The sequence below is a fragment of the Drosophila sechellia genome, chromosome 3L, assembly GCF_004382195.2.
Source record: "Drosophila sechellia strain sech25 chromosome 3L, ASM438219v1, whole genome shotgun sequence".
Taxonomy (NCBI): domain Eukaryota; kingdom Metazoa; phylum Arthropoda; class Insecta; order Diptera; family Drosophilidae; genus Drosophila; species Drosophila sechellia.
Window position 1 is genome coordinate 5001243 of NC_045951.1, and position 13502 is coordinate 5014744.

At 41.0% G+C, this 13502-nt stretch overlaps 1 long non-coding RNA gene across 1 annotated transcript in view; it reads right to left on the reverse strand.

Annotated features, from left to right (window-relative positions):
• The window catches only part of LOC116801182, a 77693-nt gene that overhangs the window by 48745 nt on the left and 15446 nt on the right, over nucleotides 1–13502 (reverse strand). The window contains exon 3 of the long non-coding RNA XR_004361814.1: nucleotides 137–170. This is a non-coding gene — a long non-coding RNA (uncharacterized LOC116801182). The remainder of the gene's footprint in view (nucleotides 1–136; nucleotides 171–13502) is intronic.

A 13502-nucleotide genomic window follows, 5' to 3' on the forward strand; every position in this document is an offset into this window, starting at 1 on the left:
CAAAGGATATTCATAAATGGGAAAAGTAGGGAGAACAAAGGGGCTCGACTTGAAAGTGATTTATGGGAATGCATATTGATATTGCCAAATTGCAATCAAACTCGAATGAATATTCCAAATGACAAAAAGAACTTACCGCAAATTGTTGTGTGCCAGTGTCTTGTCGGAATCTGCAATGGAAATTATGCAAAATCATTGTAGCAAAAATAATTCGACAGCACACTGAAAAATGGCAAAAATAGGGGCTTAACCTAGATTTCGGTTTGGTATTTATAAAAACCTGTTAAAAGGCAGGAATATATGATGGATTTTCCCTAATTAAGACAAATAATAAAGAGAAAGCAAACTCTCCAATCGATATTGTTGATAGTTCTTTTTCCAGCTCTAATTATTGCCCAAATTATGCTAAGTATGTGTTGGGTGGACTCCACATTTGCTTTGTCAGCTTGCCTGAATGTCCTGTCTTTGTGTTTGCTTTTTCCTTATTTGTTTAGCGCTCAGACACACACACTCACACACACATATACCACTGGCGATCCATTTGTTTAGACGGTGTCCAATCGTCTATGAAAATGTACCAACATGGCGTCGCGTTGAAAGTTGGCCAAAACGATTGGGGGCGGGGTTGGTTTGTGGAACCAGGATATTTGGCAGGGGTTACACAAATACAGCGACCACTACACTTGCAAGTGGATCAATAAGTGAGCTTATCGTCTGTTTTACACAAATACTTTTGTCCTTCGGACAGTGCAAATTTGACGGCATTTAAGTGCCGCCTAACGAACATCCTCCATCCCCGTTTTATTTCATTTGCAGTGCACTGAGTGTGCAGCTGCATGCGAATATGTATGCAGGTGTTTGACATTTAATTCCAATTGCTTTTACCTGCAAATTGACATTTCATGCTACATATAAAATGGCTGCCGATATATTTTCAAGCAATGTTCTCGAAATCAATTTGGCCAGAAAAGTGCAATTATAAGTGGGCCATTGCCAGTCGAAACCAGTGGTTTCGATTTCCGGAACACACCATTCAATTGCATTCATGTCGTTGCAATTTGTTCAATCGCTCTTTCTCTTTTTTTTCCTATCAATCCATCTATATTCCTTTTCTCTGGCTAGAAATAAAAAAAAAAATAAGGAAAACTTCCTACATGTACTGGCATGTATATTTCGCATTTGATGTATTACCTTTTTAATTGCCATAAAGCATTTTCATGTTGCTAAAAGCCTGTCCGCTGTCCATTCAGCTATCTCTTTCACTCAAGGCTACCCGTCCCTCTCCCACCCGTTGTGCAGCTGAATTCGTACACCTGTTCGTAAGCTTATGCATTGTGAACATGCGAGCTAATAGCTGCAGAGCAAGTTGTAACTTGAATTGGTGATTTGCCCGTAATTAAAACCATCTCTGGAGGGCCGTAAAACTGATAAATGTTCGGGCAGTACATCATATGCTTTATCTAAGGCCAAAGTTCAAATAAGGACATTTGAATTCAAAAGTAAAAGTGTCAGAAAGTTTGCAGTATACCTCTTGAATTTACAGACTTAAAGTGAATACCTCTAGGCACCGTTGTTGTATGCCGAGTATTGTTTAATAATTATGTTATGCCCATGTGATTGTATTAGTATTTCAGCTGCGTCAACTTTCATGGCAGCGCCTTGATTAACTCCATTAGGTGTAGTTGCCCGGCTATAATCATATTAACTAATACTGATTGACTGCTGCGACACGGACTATTGACTCATCAGTGTCCGGCGTGTTTTTCTATACGCTTCGCCGGGCTGGGAAGCATGTAATTTGCCGTAACAATAAGTACGAATGTTTACAAGCAATAAAACTACCCGTACAACCCAGTGGCACTCATAATGATATATAGACCGCAAATGCTGCACACATTTACGGGCCGAGCGTGCCAGCTCCACCACGCACACAAAAGCTTTAATTGTTATTTTAATGATAAAAATGGAGACAAATTACATTTCCACCAAAAATGCTTTGGGGGGGCAAAGCAGATAATTGTGGGCGTGGCACGACCAGCGGCAATAACGAAACCAAAAGCAACAGCACCAGCCATAAAAACTAATAACAAACAATAGCAACAGTTCATTACTGCTGCCTGTGCTCCACATTAGGCCCCATTTGGTAGTCGAGTGACTGCCTCCCAGGACCCTCCAATTCACTCCACTCCACTCCATTCCACTCGGCTTTAATCCTGGCACATATCCGCACCCTTTGGGGAGTGCTCTTGTATACCTACAAATCGACTCATTCGGCAGATTTATCTGTTTGCATTAGCGGCAAAGGAAATCGATAAAGCACCGCTGGGGATTAATGAGCGCACCATAAGGGATAACCGCCAAAGGATTTCCAGTTTAAAGATAATACAATCAATAATCGCGTTATTCAAGTTGTGACCACACTGACATTGTCCCCACAACAGGTAACTATTTTATAATATTTTAAAACATAGATGATATTGCAGAAGTTCAAGATTTAAGAACACTTTTTTAATCTGGTTTGTTTGGAAGTTTCCTTCTTAACTCTTTCTTGGCATTTGAACAGTTCATACTTTTAATTCACGTATTTTTTGCAGTATAACCCATAAAGCGGAGAAATTATGAATGCCCCCGAGGGGCGTAGGGGCGTGCCTAGTCTTGCATGTCAAATGTTCATTTGGCAAAATCAAAATAGAATAATTTAACTTTTAATTGGCAAGGAGGTGAAAGTTCACGTTCTTGTTATATGTAAATACGGCAAAATGTCTGGCCCAAAATTGGCATTCAAGTTGAAGCAAAGAGTTGAGTTCTTAGAACATCCCTCTGCTCGCCCTTTGATCCCACCGCTTTGAAACTAGCATACATAGTGGTTTGTCCCACTTCAAGGAATCGTTGGCCATAAATTCGTTGGCCCAAAATGGGAACCAGCGAACATACCCGTCCCTGCCACTTACGAATTCATTTCAGTGCCGCACTTTATCACCAAAAACTGGGTATGTTTTCCTCGGTGATGAGAGGGTCGTTTTGGGGGCCGAGATCCTCAACAAAAAATTGAATAAAAATGCACTCGGCGTGCAGGAGCAAAGGGCAAGATGTTGTGTAGCAGCTAGTAGCTGCTAGCTACGTGTATTTCAAGTGCATATTTTGTTTGATAAATTGTTGGCCACGTTCGCCGGGTCGAAACGAGAAGGGGAGCCTTTAAGGAATGGGCGCCCGGGGAGACACAAATATGGCAGCGGCCCGGCAAAAGTGTATAAACGTGCGGCCTCCCAGGGATGCCAAGCCATTCCCGATTCCCACTAGTTACGGCAACAGCGTACTACATACTATATGCAAAGTAAAAGTCTGGCCCAGAGGCGGTAAACAACCTGGCGACGAGGACGAGGACGACGACGACGTCGACGAAATATGAAAGTGTTAAATGGCCAAGGGAGCGGAGTCATGAGGGATCGGCTTCTGACTAGAATTCAGCTCTTAGCCTGCCGAGTGTTGCCATTGCCACTGCCAGGGGTTTTTTATAAGCCAGCACTGGGAAAAATAATAACAATAAGTGCTAGCAATCATCACAATTTAAAAATGTAAAGAAAAAGTTAAATGAAACTACAAATATGTAAACCAAAATATTTTATAAAGTAAGCAAATGCTATTATTCAAGTTTCCCTCTAAGTGTTAATGTGTAACACAAGTTCTGAGACCAACATTATATTTTTGAAAATGTATTCCTCACATTTTTCTCTGCTACCGTGAGTTAGCAGTGAGCTCATATCTTTGACTGGTGTCTATGATATTTTGTTGACAGAATTAGGTCATTGCCTGCGAGCGCCCACAAGCCATGGCTAAAGATTAACATGCAAAGCAGTCTTGGGGGCAGGAAAAAATGGAAAACACAAAAAAGAAGTTTAATTCAGTACACATGGTAACTTAAAAGGGCTTTAGTGACAGCATTTGCAACAATTTTTTTTCGAGAGCTCCATGTATGAATGCGCTGAAATTTGTTGACTAAAAAACAAGACACTTACAAAATCTGGGGGAATTCATGAATTTTAATTGGAAACTTTTTCGCCTGCCGTCGCCACAAATTCCCACAAAAACCCACGAAATTAGCCATAAGCCGCATGGCCACAATTATATGGGCCAACCAAATATTTGGAGTGTCATCCATTCACATCTGTGCACAGTTGTAAAAATATTGTGGCAAAAGTGTGTTGTCAATTTGAGCTTGGGGTTTTTGCTAACAGCCAACCAGCCAACCAGCCAGCCAGCCATCCAGTTGCATATCAAAATATTTGTGGAATCCTGTGACAGCTGTCCATTGCCGTAGTCGGAAACTTTCTGAGGCTGCTCTGGTTCTGAATCTGAATCTGACACCCTCCTATGTCGAATTAGGTCAGACACTGGGGGAGCACGCAGGACAAGGGAGCCCAAGGATCCTAGCTGGTTTCTGGCTGAGGTCTCTCCTTTTAATGAGACGCATTTCATAATCAGCGCGTGTGCATGGCCTCTGCAATTGACGCCGTCATCCGGCTCGCATTTCCGTGTTTGCCATAAATTCGCATCCCAAGCGTTGCCACTTGAAGGCAACTAGAGCTGTCGGTGGTCGTTCTCGTTGTCCTGGCTGCACAGTAAAAAAATGTGTGGGCAATTCATAAAAAAATGCCAATGTACATACGTTTGGACTTGTTGTTTTAATAACACCTTTCACTTCCTAGACATCCTCCCATATTTATGGTTGCAAGTTCATACATTTTCTCTCAGTGTGGTGTCGCGGTTGCCACAGAAGCTCATGTGAGCTGTGTTGGTGCGATGACAGCGAGGCGGAGCCGACTCATATTAGTAATGTGTTGGCGGTGTCCTGCCAGTCCTGCCTGTTCTGGTTGTCCTGGATCCTCTGTGGCCTCTGCGTGGGCGTTGCATTTCAGCTTACCATGCAACGAATGCCTTTAAAAAATCAGCAAAAGCCGGGCAAGCCAGGCTGTTGACTTCATTTGTTACGATTGCTTTGACAATGTTGCTGCGTCATTTGATGCCCATTTGCTGCGCTCGCTTGAGCACCGCAATATCACACATACGCAACGTTATTCGATAGGTATACGGTGTGGTTTCGGGTCTGAGCTTCTCTCGTTAAATGTGAGTGTGTGTGTGTGTGCTTTGACTCAAGTGGATTGCGGATTTTGCATATTCCGTGCTGAGATTTGCTTTTTCAACTGGGATAACAAACAAAGGACTTGTGCAAGCAAATGAGCATTGTAATTGAAGTTGCCGGGTAAATGGATTCAAGCAGCAATACCATTAAAATGTTTAGCGAATTTCAATTAAACATTTAAGGTATTAGCAGTACTAGAACGTTTTTAAATATTTCCCTTTTTTCATTTTATACGTTTATAATCTCTGTATCAACTACTTTGCATTCTGAAATATTCACGCTAATTACAAAATGCCATAAATGTTTAATGACCTTACCTTTGACTTTATGATAAAATCAACTATTTTTCATTCCGCTTCTTTAATTTAATCTGTGTAATTTTTACAACCAACGCCCACAATCAAGTAGCTTAAATGCCAAGCGCACAAACAGGACCAAAAAGAATGAAACGAGACTTCGGGTCCTGTAATTTGGCCAAATTGAATATTACGCATACGCCCCGTTAACCAATCAAACGACACTTAAAACTCAGCAAGATGGGCAAGAGAAATACCAACAACGGAGGCGTTAAACACAGCCTAATCAGATACATATACACACACACTCACAAGGAGACACAAATAGAGTATAGGGGCGTCGTTTAAGGGGGGTCGCCAGAGGGGGATCCCTTTGATTGGTGCACAAAACGAAACACTTTCCATGGCGCCGCTCGCCGTTTACCATTCACCGTTGGCATTCGAAGGCGCTGCGCCGGCCAACATACCTGCGGCACATTATCCACTCTATTAACGCGATTAGTTACACAAATACAAAGGCACAAAGGGCGAGCTAACGCACACGCACACACACGCGTTCGCTCACAGACACGCATGGCCGGAAGTGGGAAATGGCGAAAGGAAACAAAACATTGGCGAACAGGATAAGGCCTGGACACCCTCCGGCCAGGATAACCGGTTGTCCGCCTCGAGGGCGAACTTACTTAGCAAATAAACATTGATTAATTTGTTGACAATCCGCACTCAGACACTCACACACACTCACACACAGACAGATGGGTTCGAATGCCCTTTGAGTAATGGGTGTGAGACCATCGCACGCATACCAAATCGTTTCGGACCTCAATAAACTTCAATAAATGTTAAAAGGTTATGTACGCGTCCGCACACCCGAAAATGTCCGGGCTTTGACTTAATGGACACCGCATCGAGGCACATAAATCTTTGGACCAGCCAACTTTCGGTTCCTCTGCTGACAGGTGTCACCCGATGCGGGATTATGCTGATCAACAGTTGCCTCCTTGACAATTATGGCTCGATTGGTCAACTGGTTGCGGCTCCATCTGATTTGTGGCAGGGATTAATTCAACAAGGACCACTCGGACATTTATCATCGACCATGGGTCTGTTTGGGAATCCTTGCGGCTTTTCTATTACACGAAGTCATCCAGGAACATGAGGTATCCACTAAGATGTATGTTTTTAGCCTTATAACTAAACGATTAAAGCTGTTAACAAGTTATGTTAGACCATTTATACCAGTATTTCCACATTATCTAAAATAGAAAATTTTAACTGCTGTCTGTTTAAACAAGATTCAACTAGTTTACAAACGCAATGACTTGACTTTATAGTTGGCTAACTAGTTTTCATATACTGGTCTTATCTTGATGAGCGCAGTTAATTTGTTAATGGCTACACTTAGTGTACTTCATGTTCAATGTGAGGAACCGAATGGTGCATATTTCCGATGCCTTTATGGACAATTGCTGGCACCGCAAACCTCATTCAAAAGCAATTTAAATGCTCATTACGGCTTTAAGCAGCGGCGGAAATTAATTGAATTGCCGTTTTTCAACCGCATATACACACACAGTCGCACAGCCATTTCCTTTCGCACTCATACACCCTCACACGCGCACCGATACGAAGGCATTCAGCCAAGCCACAGCCGCAACCGATACGACACTTGAGCAAATACACACAAACAAAGCTCTGGGTTGGAAGGGGCAAAGGGGGCGTGGCCGCTTAGCTTAAGTTACAACAACAATAGCAAGGGCAAAGTCACATCGATTACTCTGCTTATTTCATTAGGCAAAAGTTTTGCGCAAATGCAAATTAAAGAAAAGAACAATACCAAAACAAAGAGCGAGCAGTAGACAAAAGACGAAAGCAAAAAGCGCAGCGAAGCGCAGACAAAGCAGCAATAAAAACAAGAAACCCTTATTCAAATACACACTCGATCTATTCACGAATTGATCCGATTAGCGTTGATTGCTTGAATTTCATTTAAAGCAAAAAATAACGCAGGGATTTGGATTCGGTTTTGTTTGATGTGTCCGGTGTTGGTTTTAACACACCGAAGCCCCTGATACCAAAGCGAACCATTCACCTGGTTCCTCCCGCTCTCTGAATGCTCAGCCAAGTAAATGTTTGTTAACTGCAATTCAAGTTGCCATTTGCCTCTAACCAAACATGGCAACACTCAATTATTGGCTTCGATTTGCCATCAGCCTTGATTTAGACTGGGCTACCTGGGGAAAATGCCAGAAGGCACCAAGGTGCAAGCTCTAATTTATGTACACAAACTGCCACAAACGTTGAACGACAGCTGCGATAAATTTAAATACTCATATCCTGTCAGGACGAGGCGCAGGCGATAAGAGCCCTTCTACCCACACACACCTGGTAGGGTAACCTCTTTCAGAGCTCTCTGCTCATCAGACACATGCTAAAACCTCGGGCTTACATTGCAGCTAAAATTAGGGAACAGCCACATTAGATTTTCTCTAAAACTTAAAACCAATAAAAATATATTATATTGATATTTTTCCCAACTTAATTGGATATATATAATATTCATTTGCAATTATCGTGTATTTGAATCAAACTTTTATCGAGAAATAGAAGTAACTGAATAACTACCAGTTTTTCACAGTGCTTATGCAGCTGGTGACCGACTAAAGATGCCAACGCCTCCACCGTCTGGTCTGGCTGGCTCAAAGTGGAAATTACTTTGGGAAAACCACTCGAAACGCTGCGCTGCGTTGCGTTTATTTAATGGCCTTGCACAACCACCCAACCAGCCACCCACCTCCACTCCTCCGCCAAAAAAGCGTCCAATGACTTTAGCCTGGTCAACTGGCAGCTCTCGTTGCCAAAAATCTTTCTGGGCGTTGGGTAAATATTTGAGAGCCCAGGTTTATTTGGCCGCCTTTGATAACCAATTAAAAGCAGCATCACAGTCGACTGCCCCAACACCCTTTGACACTCTGCAGTGCGAGGAAGCGAGAGGAACGATCCGAAGAATGAGAGAGAGGAGAGACTGAGATTTATGATGCAAGCCGTGACACTAAACAGCTTCCGCCATTAAACACGAACACGACTGCCACATAGGAAAATCTGTTTAGCACTACAGTGCTGGCGAAAATTTTAGAAACCACTTTTATCGCTACACTTTTAATAAATACTGTGCTTTTTGGGTGACTAGGAGTTTTTTGAAGGACCTTAATACTTAGCACACTTCTAAGAAAATTTGTTTTTGTGTTTATATTTTTCTTATTGTGTTTGTGATGCTATATTTACTCAGATTGTTTTTGGCTTCAATTTATGTTTGTCTGTATGGCTGCTTAACCCATAAAACGGCGCGTTGTTGCTTTTGCCCACTTGGCGACACACTAAACTCAACTTAAATATAAATTATGAGCATCTTAAAAAGCCACAGCGAAAGGATAATTTTCATAAATATTCGAGCCATGTGGCTGTGTGTCTGTGTTTAGATATCTGGTGGCTGCTTGGAAAAGTGGGAAGGCAGCTGAACGGTTTTTGGATGGCAACCAACCTGACTCCGGATGGCTTCCGTTTTTAAATGCCTCTCCTTTCTTCTCCTTGGCTCTGTGCATAAACACACAATTAAAAATAATATTTTCAACGCGGCGGCAATTAATTAGGCGCCCCCACACACACACACAGATGCAAAATGAAGACTGTGCACATGTGGCGCTTGGGTGGAAAACGGGGGCTTAAAAACAAGGATTGAAAGGAGAAAGGCCCATCCTCTGCGATTATGGAAGCCACTTTTTTACTCAAACTTAGTCGGGGTGGTTACGTATAGGATAAATGGATGCTATTAGCAGCGGTTAGCAAGCTCTTTGATAATGGAAGTGGCTGCCGGAGGAGATAAAAAGCGCAGAAAATAAGTCAGGCGAAAGTTATGAAACCCAATATCTAACTGGCAACTTATTGTCATTTATAATCTTGTCGATATCTCCTTTAGAAATCAGTTATTAGAGTGGAGGTAGAGTGGGTGTTTTGAAGATATAGGTAGGCTTAGTTGTACGGAAAGAAATGGGTAAATCGACTCTCGTAATAATCCTGATCAACCCTTTAGGGTCAAAAGCGTTTCCTTCTACTTTTCAATGAATCTAGTTTACCCTTTTACTCTAGAAGTAGCGGGTATGAAAACATAACCACCAAAGAAAAGGAAACCGCGTACAAAGCTCGTAAGTCGAATGAAGCAGTCATGTCTAGCCGAAGCTTTTGGCTGTTAGTTGGTTTTTGTTGCTTGGGTTTCGGTGTTATTTATGTCTCCACGAGCTGAATGAAACTAGCCACGTCTCCTCACCTTCAGCTTTTGATATTTATTCACATTTCGCATTCGTCACTGAAAGAATTTTTTGGTACTTGAAGAACAACGTAACTTTAAACAAGAGTTCGCAAATCTAAACTACCATGTTTAGCGTACAACACTACTTATCGTCATATTAACGCTTACAATACTGTGTAATGATTTTAACACTGTTTCATATGTTCGGTTTCTTAAGGTGTACTCAAAAAGATGAAAATGCAAAACTCCGGCAAGGAAACTCGCAAGTAAATCTGGCATGTTTCCTGCTCCCTTGCCATATTCCCCAGTTCTGTGGGCGTAGGATGGCTTCGCGGGAGCGCTTAGCTCTGATATATCACTAACGGCACTGTCACTTCCTCCTGCCACTTTTGGCGGCCTTGTTGCTTTTGGCAATGCTCACATTAAAAGTTCATTGCTTGCGCATAAAGTACATCAAAAGCTTTGCGTACTAAATAACCGCAGTTTCAGTTTTGTCGCTTGTCGTTGCAGCCATTAAATTCACACAGGACACACAGGGATACGATTTTGGACTGCTATGTTGCGCTGCCACTGTGTGGGTAAATTTGTATATTATGCAAATCCAAGTTTTGTTTTGGTTGAGCGCTCGTAAAAACTTTTTGGTGGTCCGCACGTTTGTCCGCTCGGTTTGATAGTGATTCCCGGCATTATTGTTGTTATTTTTCCTGCCGCCGGGTCAAATCGAATTTCGCATTTGCTGGGCCAAAAACATTATCGCATAAATAATGACATCTACAGGCATTTAAAATGTCTGTCATTGGTGGAACGTTTCATTAAAATAAACCAATGAAATGGCTTACTTTGGTTCCCTTTTCGCTTACACGGAACAAAATATAATATTTTTAAACATATAAAATATTTAAATATATTTTAAAAATATATTTTATATAATGTTACTCTGTGAGTTTTAAATATAAATTCATGCAAGATATGGAAATACTTAAATTAAGCTAAAAAATATGAAATATATTTTTGTTGCAAGCTAACTACAATAATTTCCATTGCATAACCCAAATTTCGGATAAAGCTTTGGTCATATATCACTCCACATCCACATTAGTTTATTTTTGGCTTTGAAGAAGCTTTGCTTAATTGCTTTATGGCTAACCGTAAATTGTTTTAGCGCCCTTTGCCCATATCGGCGGTTCCACAATTAGCCAACTTCATTATGCCTGCTGCTAATTGCAATAACAAAACAAAGTCTAGGCAAATGTGTAAGCCATAAATGATAACCGGCAACCGTAACCGACGACAACCGACCGAAAATTGCCGCCAAAAGGTTGGCCAACTGTGCTGGGGGCGGAGGGAATCTCCCACGCACGTCGTAACCGCCGTACTCGTACTCCTGTAAATTGGCCAAAAGCCGCTTATAAAGGTAAACGCAGGGCAACACACTTTCTGGGCCCAAAAGTAGCACACAAAGTGGCGTAAAAATAAAAATGAAAAACCAGAAACCCCACTTACGACTAAAAAAGAGGAGCGCGAAACACCCAACAAGTTGGCAAAAAAGTAGCACACAAAATGTATAAACGAGAAACCAAAAAGAGTTTGGGTCACGCCAACAAAAAAAAGGAAGGTCCATGGAGCTCTACGCCCGAAGGAGCCATGTTGCTTTATTTCAATTATGATGATGATGACAATATTAAAATGCTCCAAAACTTTGCTACCACACGCCCAGACATTCCGAGGGCTGCTAATTAAAAGACCGAAACCCATGTATATATATGTATGTTTCTATATACTCTATGAGCGCATAAGCCAAAAGTCCAAAGTCATGGACTAGGCAACGAGATTTTCTGGCCAGGAGGAGCACAGCCTGCCGTGTTGTTGATAACCCAAACAGGTCCTTGAGCACACAAATCACATAAATTCCAATTGAGTGCATATTCAACGAGTAAATGTGGAAAATACAAAATTTACTGTGCAGTCGACTGGGAGTTGACTCTCCTTTTCTGTCCCTCGCTCTCTTCGAGGGGCACACAGTGCGTATGATTAATTTCCTTAATTTTGGGTATGTGTGCCTACTTGAGAAGACGAATTCCCATTTAAGCGACGCTGCAAACACAAGCACATACTCGGTAAGAAAAAATAAAGAAAAAGGGAAGGATAAAATCACGGAACAAGTTTCAGCAAATTCATTAATTAAACAAATTAAGCTAATGGCTGCGGCTTGACTGCTCCCAACAAAAAAGCCTTCTCGTTCGCCAGGGAAAAACTCTTCAGGCCGCATGATTCGACAGAAAAGAAAGGAAAATCCTTACCAAAAGTGTAAATTTATAAAAAAAAAAAATATTAAGAAAAATGAACTACAAGAGAAATTGAAAGAAAGTCGTTGCAAAATATTTATTTGCTTTTGCTTCTGGGCAGGCTTGAAAGATCCATTAAAAATATGAATAAATTGTTAGCAAAATAAATTGAACATGGCCTTTTATTGACAGGCAACAAGGAGGCTAATTTGACTTTGAGATTTAAAAATAGAAGCCGCAAATTTCTTAAGTCCAACTGGAATTTATTTTACAAACTGCGAGCTCCTTTCATTTTGTAATTTTAAAATTCGTATAAATGAATAGACTTAAATTGAAGTATGCTCTTGAATTTACTGCCTTACATTTTGGCTCCACAAGGAGCTAGGTTATTGAATATTTAACTTGAGATTATTTTTTCACTAGGCTGCAAGCTAAGCGTCTTAATAGGAAAATGAAGCTTTTCATGATTTTGGTCTCAATAATAAATAATAAGAAGCAACATAAAACAAATTAATATTTGGTTATCAATACATTCATATATCTATATATAAATATATAATATATTCAATAAAGAATTTATGTGTATTTAGTTTGGGTAATTTTTTAGTTCCAACAACTTTCAAGGCTCTGTGTAAAAGAATAATTCAAAATTAAAAACTTTAAATGTTTTTAACTTTACAAGCGACAAAGGCAAATCACCCCGTATTAAATGTAGACAATTGAGCCTTCTGTTCCGCCTCCAAAGTGTATCCTTTTGTCTTTAAATGGTGTTTAACTTCAAGTGCCTGAAACTTTTGCCACTCAAATTTGTGAAATTAATGCGATTTTCCCGGCCAACGTTCTCCCAGTGACAGTTGTCGTCTATTGAGTGTGGTGTTGCGGTTGCCCCAAAGTTGCTTAAAGTTTTGCCACTTTGCAGCTTGCGAGGATTTCAGTGGAGGCGCATCCGGAGAAGCAGCTCATCCACTCCGGATAAACTTATGTCATGCATGCATAAATATATTTATAGTTACAAGCGGAAAAATGTGCTATGGCCATGGGAGGTGGGTCAGCCACAAAACGCTCTCAAATGCGTGCCAAAGATTTATTGTGGTGATTTATTTACCGCCCACTGTACCTCTTTGTGTGTGTGTGTGGGAGTGGGCCAGGCTCGAAGCTTATTTATTTATTCATTTTCTAATTTATTGATGTTTGTCTGACCCAAAGCGTTTTTGGTTCGACCCACTTGGCCATCAGCTGTTCGGCTGATTAGCCCTGGAACTCGTTGAGAAAATGGAAAAAGGGGGCACTTAAGCAAACGAACACGCTTCTAATTTCAAACCAATTTAAGTCTGAGAAACTGAGCTCATTCTGCAAATGTAGTACGAATTGAATTCTTGTTTAATTTGTGCCGTTGGCACTTTTGAAACATCTTTTCCCGAACTTCTTAAGTCGAGCGTAAAATTGCAAAAATAACAACAAAAAATCGAGTATAT